At 42.0% G+C, this 12,206-nt stretch overlaps 1 protein-coding gene across 10 annotated transcripts in view; it reads left to right on the plus strand.

The window, feature by feature from the left end:
- Window positions 1-12,206, plus strand: part of TBL1X (transducin beta like 1 X-linked) — a 198,415-nt gene that overhangs the window by 128,141 nt on the left and 58,068 nt on the right. The window lies entirely within an intron of this gene.

Genomic DNA, 12,206 nt, shown 5'->3' on the forward strand with positions numbered 1-12,206 from the left:
AAGGGACAGCTTCAGGGCACTTAACAGCCCCACAGCGCCTACTGGGTGTCACTGAGGAGATGGAAGTGGTCTCCTGGTCTCCTCATAGCAGTGCAGAGTGGGAGGTTGAGGGAGAAGGGGCACAAGTTGACACAGGAGAGCTTCAGGCTGGGTGCAAGGAAAAGCTGTTTCCCTGTGAGGTCAGCAAGGCAGCAGCAGAGGTCACCCCGAGATGCTGGTCCACCTCTGTCCTTGGAGGGTTTCAAGCTTTGACTGGACCAAGCCCTGAGCAGCATGGTCTGACCCCAGAGCTGGCCCTTGTTTGGACTACAGACCTTCAGAGGTCTCTTTGAACCTCTGGTCCTCAAGCCTTTAGGCACCCAAAATCCTACTGATGTTCACTGGCTTTTTGAACATTTTTGTGATAGTAAACATAAGACTGACAGCTATGTCAACCCTTATGATCACCTCTGGCTTCCCTAGCATCCTTCTGAGAGGGAAGGCCAACAACATAGGATTATTTTCTTCTCCGAGGAAACAATTCTTTTCTAGGCATTAAAACCTTTAAAAGCTTCTCAAACTCTGTATGTATGAATTTAAAGCTTCAGTTCTCTGTGTTGATTTTTAAGCCTGGGAGTGCTTTTTTATTTGATCTGCTCAAACTAATAACTGTGTCATAATAGATTAAAATCCTTCCTGAGAAGTATTCAGCTAATTTTTTTTTTTTATGAAAAACTTAGATTATGTCATGTCTGTCTCTGACTCCCCAAGGATTTTTGAGTTCATCTTCGTTTTTAGGCTGTTTAGCTTTAAAAAAAGTAGGTTAAAAAGCTTCCCTCTTAATGGTGCCTTTTAATCTATAGACTTTGCTGTTTATACTAGGCCTGTATAGAACTTCAACAGAAATTTATCTTCATCCATCTAAAATGAAAAATAAAATGTAGTCAGGACTGGCAAATCACTGCTATAATACAATCTCAGCAGATAAAAAGAAACCTTACAGTGCTACTGTTTAAGTCTTCTGCTGTCCCTAGACCAGAGGAAACAATCAAATATGATATTGAGATGTACCAAAATTGCTAAAGATTTGGAAAGGAAAAAACCTTTGTACATGTTGTGTGTACCTCTGTGTTCAGCCTGGAGAAGAGAAGGCTCCTGGGAGACCTTACAGCAGCCTTACAGTGTCTAATGGGAGCCTACAGGAAAGCTGGGGAGGGACTCTTTGTCAGGGAGTGTAGTTATAGGACAAGTGGGGTGTAATGTCTTCAAACTAAAAGAGGGTAGGTTTAGATTAGCTGTAAGGAAGAAAATTCTTCACTCAGAGAGTGGTGAGACCCTGGCACAGGTTGCTCAGAGAAGCTGTGGATGCCCCATCCCTGGAGGTATTCAAGGCCAGGCTGGATGGGGCCTTGGGCAACCTGATCTAGTGAGAGGTGTCCCTGCCCATGGCAAGGGGGGTTGGATGTGGATGGTTTTGATGTCCCTTCCAACCCAAACCCTTCTATGATTTTATGGCTGGTAAAGTGTTTGCAAAAATGGGCGGACACCCTCCATCTAAAGAAGAGATGCATTGACTATTCCACCTATGGTCTTACCAGTTAAGACAGAAAGCCAGAAAACTTAAAGTGACGGAAAGAGTCTGCCTCACCCTGATCTTTAAAAACAGCATATAAAGGAAGAGTGATGGATGAAAAGACAGATAGTATGTGTGATAGTGTTGTACAGGACTGTACTACTGGATACGTTGTGACTGTTTTTTCTTCTCTCTTTGCAGTCTGTATATACAGCATTCAGGTGAAAAGTTAGAAGCAAACCCCCCACACGCACACACAAGAAAACAAAACAACAACAACAACAAAATACCTGAAATTGGTGCTTGAGGTGGTTTTCATAAGACTGAGATTGCTCAGTCTTAATTCTTCGTATTGATTTTTTTAATGGGAAGTTTCTGTATGAAATATCTAGCAATGTGAATGCAGAAAAGTAACGTAGAAGTAAGCTTTTACTTCAAGAGTAGCTTAGAAGTGTCTGCAGGCATCCTTTTAAAGCTAATTGAGTCTCTCCATCCTTCCTTTGCCCTTTCCCTTCCAACAAGGAAAGTAGTATTATATGTTCCATAGAAGTGGAGGCTTTGAATGACGCGTCTCCAGAGCTCAAACCAGTGTAAACCAGAAGTCCAGTGAAACTTCTGTTAAAAAAAAAAAAAAAAAAAAAAAGATTTCTAGTAAGACCTAAACCTCGGAGGTATAAATACACTGCAGTGAAATACCCTGAATGTGTGTATTTATGTTTCTGTTGTTCTGTTGCATACCCTATCTAATGTTTGTCCTTACAGCATTCTCTTAAGATTATTCAAGAGAAAACATTAACAATTCATAGCCATAGTTAATATCTTTATAAATAGTTTATAGCAGGGTTCTCCACAATAAAAGTGCAAAACAGTTTCCATTGTAATTCTTTGTTTTCCTGTATTCTATAATTTACAAGATGTTTGTTTTGGTGGGTGATATTTTGCATGTTGTGAGCCTGAAAAACATTTTTTCCCCTGTAACTCAGAATATAATGCTTTGAGCTAGTTTGGAGTTACAGGCAAATGGGAAAAATACTTTTTCCCTTTGTGTAATAATAATAATAATAAAAATAAGGAAAATCCTCAGCCACACTTTTAACAATACTACAGGGAAAAGAAGTTAAGGTTGAAATATGTGGTAAGGTCTATTGCCTTTGCTTGCTCTGAGGAAAAAATTAAAAATAAAGTTATAAATGATGGAAAAATAACATCAGACTGTTCCCAGTAACATCTGCTAAGCTTATTAGCAGAAAGTAATAAAACCCCACCCCCCGAAGGACGTCACTGCACATTCCCTCCGCCTGAGGCCATCCAGCTGTGAACTAGCGGGGCTCCCCCTCTCACGTTATCTCCAGACCTCTGCAGGTCTCCCACAGACCTCGTTCACTTGGCAGCCACGTGGCCGGAGCTGGTGGCACAACATAGACGTGGCCACCTCTTTGCACTTGTCATGATCAAAGCTGGTGACAACTGGCCAGTAGTCCACTAATCTACTGCTCCGCAGCCACGTGGAGCTAGCTTGTACAGCTAAAACGCTTCATGTTGTTTTAGGCCAGCACAAACTCCTATTGTTTTATGTCAACTTAAACTTAGAGTTTTGGTTAAGTCCAAGAGTTGGTTTTATCATTCAAGTTGCAGGTATTGTCAGGAGACAGCACCAGAATGGCTTTCGTGTTTCATAGAATCACAGAATGGTTTGGGTTGAAAGGGACCAACTAAAAAACATCTAAAGACCAAATCAAAGACCGTGTAATTCCAACCCCCCTGCCATGGGCAGGGACACCTCCCACCAGACCAGGTTGCCCAAGGCCCCATCCAGCCTGGCCTTGAACATTTCCAGGGATGGAGGATCCACAGTTTCTCTGGGCAACCTCTTCCAGTGCCTCACCATCCTCTGAGTAAAGGAATTCTTCCTTATATCCAATCTAAATCTACCCTCATTTAGTTTAAAGCCATTCCTCCTTGTCCTGTCACTACCCTCCCTGACAGAGTCCCTCCCCAGATTTCCTGTAGGCCCCCTTTAGGTATAGGCCCCAGAGCCTTCTCTTCTCCAGGCTGAACAACCCCAACTCCCTCAGCCTGTCTTCATAGGAGGGGTGCTCCAGCCCTCTGACCATCCTCGTGGACCTCCTCTGGACCTACTTTGCAGTTCCATGTCCTTGTGCTGAGGGCCCCAGAGCTGAACACAGTGCTCCAGGTGGGGTCTCATGAGAGCAGAGTAGAAGGAAAGAATCACCTTCCTCGGTCTGATGGTCATGCTGTTTGGTCTTTTTCTGACTGTACTTGTGACAAGCAGTCCCAAAAGATAATAAAACAACATAAAATTCAAATGTACATGGAATTGAAACAGGTTTGACTGAATATTTGGTCCTTTTGGCAGAGACCCAAACCTGTAAGTTTCTGGACCAAGAGCACCTCTGCATAGTGTTGGTGTTACCACTGCAGTCTGCCCATGGTCCTGAGAGTATTTCCTGCATGCTGGAGATTTGGAACAAAGAAACAAAATAGGAAGACCAAGTTCACGTGTATGAAAAAAATTCAAACCCCTTTATGCTGCCATCATTATGTGTCATTTCCCTGGTTTTGCAGTGCTCATGTGACATGCCTACCATGCCTGTCCATCAAGTGTTGAGTAGTGAAGGTCCCTATCACTATAGCTGGCACTAACACCATTCCGGCTGATGAGCTGATAGCAGTCTGGTTTTGAAAACAAGGATTTGCCTTCAGGGCATTAAAGGAAGCAGTTTATATAAGGGGCATTGTAAAAAGCACACATGGATTTTTTAATGTTATCTCTCTCTTCAAAAATAAAGACATCGAGCAAGATGCACTCTGATTCTGCAGCCTAGTAAAAATGCTCGGATGCATTGGGAAAAATCAGGGTATTGGTCCCTGCTCCCAGAGTTGCACCATTTCAACCAGTAAAGTTGCTGGGTAAAAGTCAGAAAAAATTGAAAAAGCCTTATTCAGCTATTCTGTCTTTCAGGCAAGTCATGGCTGTCCTTTCCAGCCCATAGCTCTTGTGTTCTTTGCCTCATTTAAAAGATAAATAAAGTAGGCATCATGCCTGCTAATCCCAACTGCCCATGCAGCAGGTGGCTCTGGGCCTTTGTGGAGGCTTCTTTATCTGTCCCAGCTGCATGGTGTCACCTCAAAGGCAAATGTTTTATCTACTGGTCCTTGGCCTGTCTCATCACAGTTGGGTGTCTGTTTGCATCCTTACTTAAAGGCAAGCTTGGGACTCAGATTCCTTAAATTGAAGTTTTAGTGTATTTTTTTAGGTATTAGAGAAATTCTTGGCAGCTGAAAAAGAAACTGTGCTTAATTCTAAATATTTGAGGCGATGTTCGTTCTAAAAATTCATCTATGTTATTTTACTCTGATCTGTGGTTACAGAAAGAAAATGAAACAGGTACAACCAGTTCTGGCAGGAGATCATCCCATCATACTCCTTTTATCTCAGCGCTCTGTGAATATGAAGCACTGATGAAAAATGTAAATGCTAATGTTCGTTCTTTCTTTAAGATTTTAATAAAAATCCAGATAATTTTGGTGAAAAGTTAAATTTGAGATAGTATTATTACACTACTTCTCTTGCCAAAAATCAAGAAAAGTAAATACCAGTAGGGTAATTGTGCTGTCTTCATAATGTTATAAGTCTTCATTATCTTTTTTGAATGTGTAGCACTACTTGTAAGATCTATAACTTACTTCTGGTTGCATTGTATACATGGGGAATACACGTGTGCACACAGAAGTAGGTGTACAATCAGATGATCATGTGTTTTAGTCTAATTGACTTGACGTGAGTGAACATGTAGTTTGTCCACACTATTGTTCTGTGCTCATGTGAGGAAGAAAATCTTACTTCTGCTTCCTGGCAGCATTCCCAATTAACTTCAGTTGTTCAAGAGTGATCAAGTGTCTTGATTCGCAAACTAAATCCAATCATGTGGTTTGATTTCTTAATCCCCTAGTTCCCTCTTTAAAAATAAAAATAAAATAAAAAAGCACCAAAAGTTCATTTCATTTCATTTGCAAGCTCTAGGGCTACCATCAACCTTTACTCTCCCCTCAGTCGTATTTTTGGCTTCCCTGGGCTTTCCATATAATATACTGTTGTAAACATTAATTTTATTTAAAAAGAGAAAAAAAATAATTGAAATTGCCTCTTAGAACTAAGCTATAAAAGAGATATAACACAATTGCACTAATTAAGAAGAGCGGTTGCTTTTGTTTGCTTTTTTTCCCCTTAGCGAAGTGCCAAAAAGGAGAGATCAATACAGGAAAACCCATTTCACTTTATAGCAAAAGGAGTTGGAAAAGATCCACTTGAACTCTTAGAACTGAAATGCTGGAGGCTGATGTAATTAAGTAAACCATCCGAGAACTGAAAAATAACCTGATCAAACTAGGAGATTAGAAGTATGAAAGAGCTGATGCACAGTTGTTCTACACCTTTTGATGGAGTTTGCTGGGAATTTGGGGATGAAAGGCTTGTCTTCTGTTGACATTTATTTTGTGCTGGAAATTGTTGATTAATTGGAAAATGTTTGAAAAGCACTTAGAAATTGCTGGAATATCTCTTGTGCCGTTTTTAAAAATAAATAGATCCAGGTATGATTCCAAATAGCTTTTCAATTTGAAATGTAATTTATAAGTTAAAGAAAGGTTATATTAATGCTGAAATAAAATGTTCTGCAATGATGTTCATCAAAGTGTTTAACTGGCCAAGCTATTTTACTAGTATTTTTCTGTTAGGTTGGATTTTAATTTTTATTTTTTGATATTTTACTGTATTATTCCTTTACTAATTTATTTATTTTCCAGGACAGGACAAACGTTTTGTTTGGTTGGTTGGTTGGTTTGTTTGTTTTTGTTTTATTGCAGATTTTTAGTAGGATAAAGACAATAGGCACAGTTACCCTTTAATACAAGAGATTCATCTGTTCAAAAGCACATCTTTCTAAGTACAGCATAGTAAACTGACATTTCTGAACAAAGTTTTTATTTTATTTTGATAGACCCTTATATTCAAATGAAAATCCTATTTTTGTCAGATTTGCCCACACAGTACTTGATTCATCAAGAGTGACCTCTTCAAGACAGAACTGCAGGTTCATTAATCATTGCCAAATGTGTATAATTGTCGTTTCTTCTACCTCCGCTTTTTTTCAATTGGCACCAGATTTTGAACTTTGGTACGGTTGAATTCAGTGATTAATTGTATGAGATGAGAACATGTTAGGATCTGAGCTAGACCTTATTTATATCAGTACCATTTTTCCTGAAGATCTTAGACAGACGCTGTTGTTACTTCTCGTAAGGATATGGTCTTCAGGTAGCAGTGTGAATGAGCTGGAGCTTCCTGGGTTTGTTTTGATTTAGTGTGGCCATTTTAAAATCAACAGAAGGTCAATGCAAGTAAATAGACTAAAAAAAAAAAAAAGCCAGCCTGAACATTTGGCAGTTCGTGTTTTCTGGCAAGCCTGTTGCCTTTTCTTGAGGTCTCTGCCCTTACTGAGCTGCTGTAAATGCCAGCGACAGAGCTGTAGGTGCAACAGCAGATACTGCACAGAGCACTAAGTGTTCCCTGAGATGATCCTGTAGGGCAGTATATCAGGCTTTATTCCCCTGGGAGAAAAAAAATGTTTGTGAAGAAACCCCCAAAATACTAAATGTAAGTGATGAAAAGACATTTGGGAGCATCTGTAATAGAGTCTGAAAGTTACGCATGCACAAGCTGCATTGTGACCAGGGCTACCTATTATTTTGATGACTAGCATAGGTGGAGTTTGGAAAGAATCATCCTGTGTGCTCTGGACCTTGTAATCAGAAGGAATGAAATTGTATCACTCCCATGTCAGGATGCTGGAAAGAAAAGATGTTTTACTATTTAGCATGTTGAAATGGCAGGAGGTGCTGGGGGAGAGGGAGCAGTGTGTGCGCTTTAGCTCTCCAAAAGTTCTGGTTTGGCGTTTTGCGGAGGAGACATACTGGATTTTCTCCTCCAAAAGAGGCAGCTGCAGTAAAAGGCAAGACTGAAGAAGGCAATGCTGTGGGCCAAACAGAGCTTGTTATCCTTTGGGGAAGAGCTGCAGCCTGCTGCCTGTGTTCGGGCTCCATGGTAAGACACAGCCTAGAAGTGTGGGGCTCGAAACTTTCTGATTTTCAACAGTTTTCAACTGAAAATACTGAGATTGAGTAAGTAGGTTGCTTTGTGAGAAGTGGTGTCTGGCTTTGGGAAATGTTGTTTTTCATTTAAACTACAGAGCATATGCAAAACAGTAACCTACTGCTCTAGCTGAGCACTTCGATTGCCTTCTGAGAGCCTCTCTTAGCTCCCGTGTTCGCATGCTCTGCTCCGAGATGGCGAGGCTGCGCTGGGTCCTGAGGGGTGCAGCTTCACACCCAGAGCCGTCTTGGACGAGAAAATGGGAGCACAAGCACAGGAGCTTCGTCTCCCATGCAGCAGTGCAGAGATAAATGAACATTTGCGGGTTTGTGGGGGCTGTTTAACAACAATGGGAAAAAAAAAATCCTCCAAGAAGCTGAAGGCCGCTCAGCATTCAGTTGAAGCAGATTGAAGCTTGCAGCTTTTCAGGGGGTAACATGAGGACCTGGCTGGCAGCCTGATGAATTTCTGTCAGGAGGGCTGGGTGCAGAAATAGGAAGCATCCAGTTTCCTATTTCGGTTTCAGGTCGAGGTTTTAGTCGAGGTGTTTTCCTTAAATGTCTGGCCTGTTTCCGTCTTCCCGAGGGGAGGACTGACTGGCAGTGCTGCTGCGAGTGGCAAGTGTGAGCTCCTTTCCTGAACTGGCCCCTGCGTCCCCTGGCCGTGCTCTGCCCTGTCCCAGGCGAGCCCACAGGCCAGGAACGGCCTTGCAGGGCCTGTGGTCACTCTACAAGGACAGGAGAGGAGCTGTTACGTGGCTTTTGGTGCTATTTTCAAGATAAAAAAGGTTATTTTCCTGTGATTCTGCAGCCGGATCTGCCTTATTTATGGCAACAGTGCTACAGTGCTCCTGGAGAAGCAAAAGCAATCACTCGATGTGGGTACGGGACCTTGATGCAAGTACGCCGCTCCTGGCGGACCCAGCTGGTGCGGTGCTGGAGCTCCACAGGCCTCCTCTCCAGCCTCTGGCACAGCCGCTGCATCAGCAAGGCTCCCGGTGCTCCAGGAAGGGCTAATCTGGGAGCAGTGGGACGCCAGCACGCAGAGCCAGGTCAGGTCCAGCGCTGAGTGCCAGGAAATGAGCTTGCCCGGTCACCCCGAGCAGCCCAAGAAGCACACCCGTAGCGTATCCAAACCCAGCTCCCTAGCGCTGCGAGCCAAGGGTCTCCGCCAGCCTGCCCCTGCAGGACCGACAGCTGAGCCTGTATTTAAAGTAAAGGTGGAATTTAATTTCGCCTGCTCTTGACGACTCATGCACTAAGGGGTTTTCAGTGTTTGGGGCCCATAACGCATTGGGAAGTGCATAGTCTCAGTAGGCTCTGCTCACTTTGATCGAACATTCCCAAATATCGGCAGGATCAAAGCTCGTGTTTTTAAGGCAAGGTTGGAGTAAGTGGAATTTTCCCTCATGTGTAACTGGGTGCAGGAAAAAAAATGTTTCAAGAAAAGAAAGCTCGAGCGTGCGTTTGAATGCTTTTTGTAATTCCGCTTGAGATTGTGAAGAATTAAGATGTTATTGCTGGTTTGAATGCGGAGTGTCTCCGAAGGCACTGCAGTATTGTTTCTAAGCTATACTTTATTAAAAAAAAATAGTATTAATCTCAGTAGTAGCAGTCTCTAGTAACAAAAGAAGACTGTCAGTTAACAGAAATAATTCCTTCACAATGGTAACTAAGAGTTTCTGCCATTTCCTATAGAAGTTTGCATTTCTGCATTAAAAAAATGTATTGAGGGGGAGGCTGGTTGTTCGCTGCTTATGAATCAGACTGAGAGATACCCAAAGGAGAATTATATTCCTCTCCTCCCCACCGCATTTTCTGTAATCTTTTTTATTTGGGATGTTTATCCATGGGGAAGAAGGAAATCAAAAAGAGCGTTAATGAAATTGAGTATGGTCTTTCAAAGCTCAGCCAAATTTCTAATGAATAGATTTCTCTGGGTCAAAGCCAAGGTCTGTGCATCATTTTGGACGGGTAAAAGCATTGCAGTTGTGTGTCTGATTGCTCCACTGGCATCTCTGGGAGGGAAGAAACCTTAAATGTATGAGTGGGGATCATCTGGTTATTTATGGCATGGTAGCAGTGTGTATAAAGATATGATCTGACACATATGTCAAAGTAATTCCTGTTGACTGACTTCAGGGAAAATGCATTGTAAATCCAGCTCCTCAGTGTGTTTGGGATTCTGCTACAAAGGTAGCTGCTGTGGAGGTTTTTCCGTGGCTGTCAAACTATTTATTTTGCAGTCAGGCTGATTTTCTCTGGTTTTAATTCATTTAAGAAAAGTCTTCTTTAGAAAAACAAACAAAAAACGACATCCTTCCTTTCCCTTCCCTTTCCTAAAGCAACTCTCTGTATGTGGGAAATGCACTGTCAATGGCTTGAATTAGCAGGATGCATCCAGAAACAGCATTTGTAGGTTCTTGATTTTTTTAAATAAAGTTCATTTTACCACAAAGTACGTCATTGCTGAAACTGAATTTTTGTAAGAGGTTTCAACTTTACCAACTTTCCTACCACCAAATATTGAAACCGCTATTTTTAAAATACTTTTAAAAATGTTATGTTGGGTGCTTTTTAAACCCACCGCTATCAAAGTTTCTTTATCTGTTGTTATCATCACTGCAGCAGTGATACGGATGTATTCTGTGTAGTTGGGGATGAAAATGACGTTAACTGCTGCTCTGCATGCTTTTTGTTCTTCATCGTATGGCAATGACTATGCAAAAAGAGGCACAGAGAATTATTAATTATTCAGGAACAAGGATGTTTATCTGGAAGAAGTGGTATTTAAAAGCCACCGCTTTTTATGGAGCTTATTGTTTTGGAAAGAAGTGCTCTCCCATCTGAATATTCCTGATGTAGAGTCTCAGGTGCTGCAGGCTGACCGCCCCGTGCTGGGCATGGAGCGGAGGCTGTGGCTGGGTGCTGAGCCAGCTCTCCAGCCCTCCCATGGTGCTTCCTCTGCTGGCTCTTCACGCCTGTGAGCGTACCGTGTTCACCACGTGCAGATGTCTTTCCGTCCTGTCTGTGAGCTACGGCAATGCCACCTTGGTATCTAACCCCACTGCAGCTACAGGTGCCTCCTGACTGCGTGGCAGGGAAACGTCAGCCCGTGTTACAGAGGGGGAATCGAGGGGCAAAGACACCAAACAATTTTCCAGGGCGATGTGTGGCGTTTGTGAGAGAGATGGATGCTGGGTGCAGCTGGTGGTATCTTCCCCAGAATCCTAACAGCAGGGTTCCCAAAGTAGAGGAAATTTTCCCAGCTGAGCCCGTGAGATTTTCGGTATTTTCTTTCTTCGTGTTCTCCGTGGAATGCAAACTATGATGATAAAGACTAGATTTGTTGAGGAAGGTGTCTCCCAATTTAGTAAGGTGTGGTTCCTTATGGCAAAACAGCATCTGAACAATTGATGAAATTAGCAGCACAGGAGAATAAAAGGCTTAACAGGGTTCAAAAGACCTCAATTTCCATAAATATGCAGAGACATCTGTTACAGTCAGGAGTGACCCGCTGGTTGAAATGATCAGCCGGGGAAACTTGTAGTTGATCAGCGTTGCCCTCAGTAGCAGGTGCTTCTTTAGGCAGCAGGAACTGCTGAAGAGGTTTTCGATGAACAAAGCCCTTTCTGCTTGCCAAGAAGAGACATACGGGAAATTGAAACAAACAGCACACGCCTACGGTGTTTCATTTATAATTCGCAGCCAGCGTGTGGCATGCGCTTCTATGTCCAGATCTTTACATCGTTAGGTATAGGTATGGTGTGCCTGACAGAGCGGCAAGGGTTATGTCTGAGAAGTACTTACAGCTTTGGAAAGCAAACTTCTTAAATCAGATTTCCAAACAGAAATGAATCATCAAGATTTAATGGAAAATGTTCAAAACAAATTTATTTATTATCAGCGTACGTGCCCAAAATAGCAATGTAAAACTGTCATCCTAAAGGTTATGATTACTTAAGTGAATAATTCTTGCTCACCCATAATCAGCAGAGACATTATAACGTTATAACTTTATATAATGCCAGGATATTTGTATTCCTTGTTGGCACGAGGTATATTGCATTCTCTCTCTCCTCCCTCCCACTCTCTCTCTCATGTGCACACCCCTGTAATAAAATTTGTAATTTCATCTTAAAATTAGATTTTTTTTTCTATGTTATGGGAACTTTATTTATGTCCTCTGCATAACTTGGTTTTGTAAGGAAAGAATCTGTCTGTTAAATGGGTGAACTACTGGATGGAAAACTAGATGTCAAATTTGGGGCTGCAAAGAGGTTACAGTTTGGTATGTTATATGTGACTGCAATTGCAGTCTGAAACAGCGATACTCTTACAGTAAACCAGGAGTGTCCAGAGAATCTGTAGTAAAGCCACAGAAGTAAAAGAGTTAACATTTGCAAAGGCTTTCAAGACTTAAAATGCTCCCTGAGATTCTTGTATATATTAAATACTCCTCTTTAATTATAATAAAAGGTAT

The sequence above is a fragment of the Anas acuta genome, chromosome 1 (assembly GCF_963932015.1).
Source record: "Anas acuta chromosome 1, bAnaAcu1.1, whole genome shotgun sequence".
Lineage (NCBI taxonomy): Eukaryota > Metazoa > Chordata > Aves > Anseriformes > Anatidae > Anas > Anas acuta.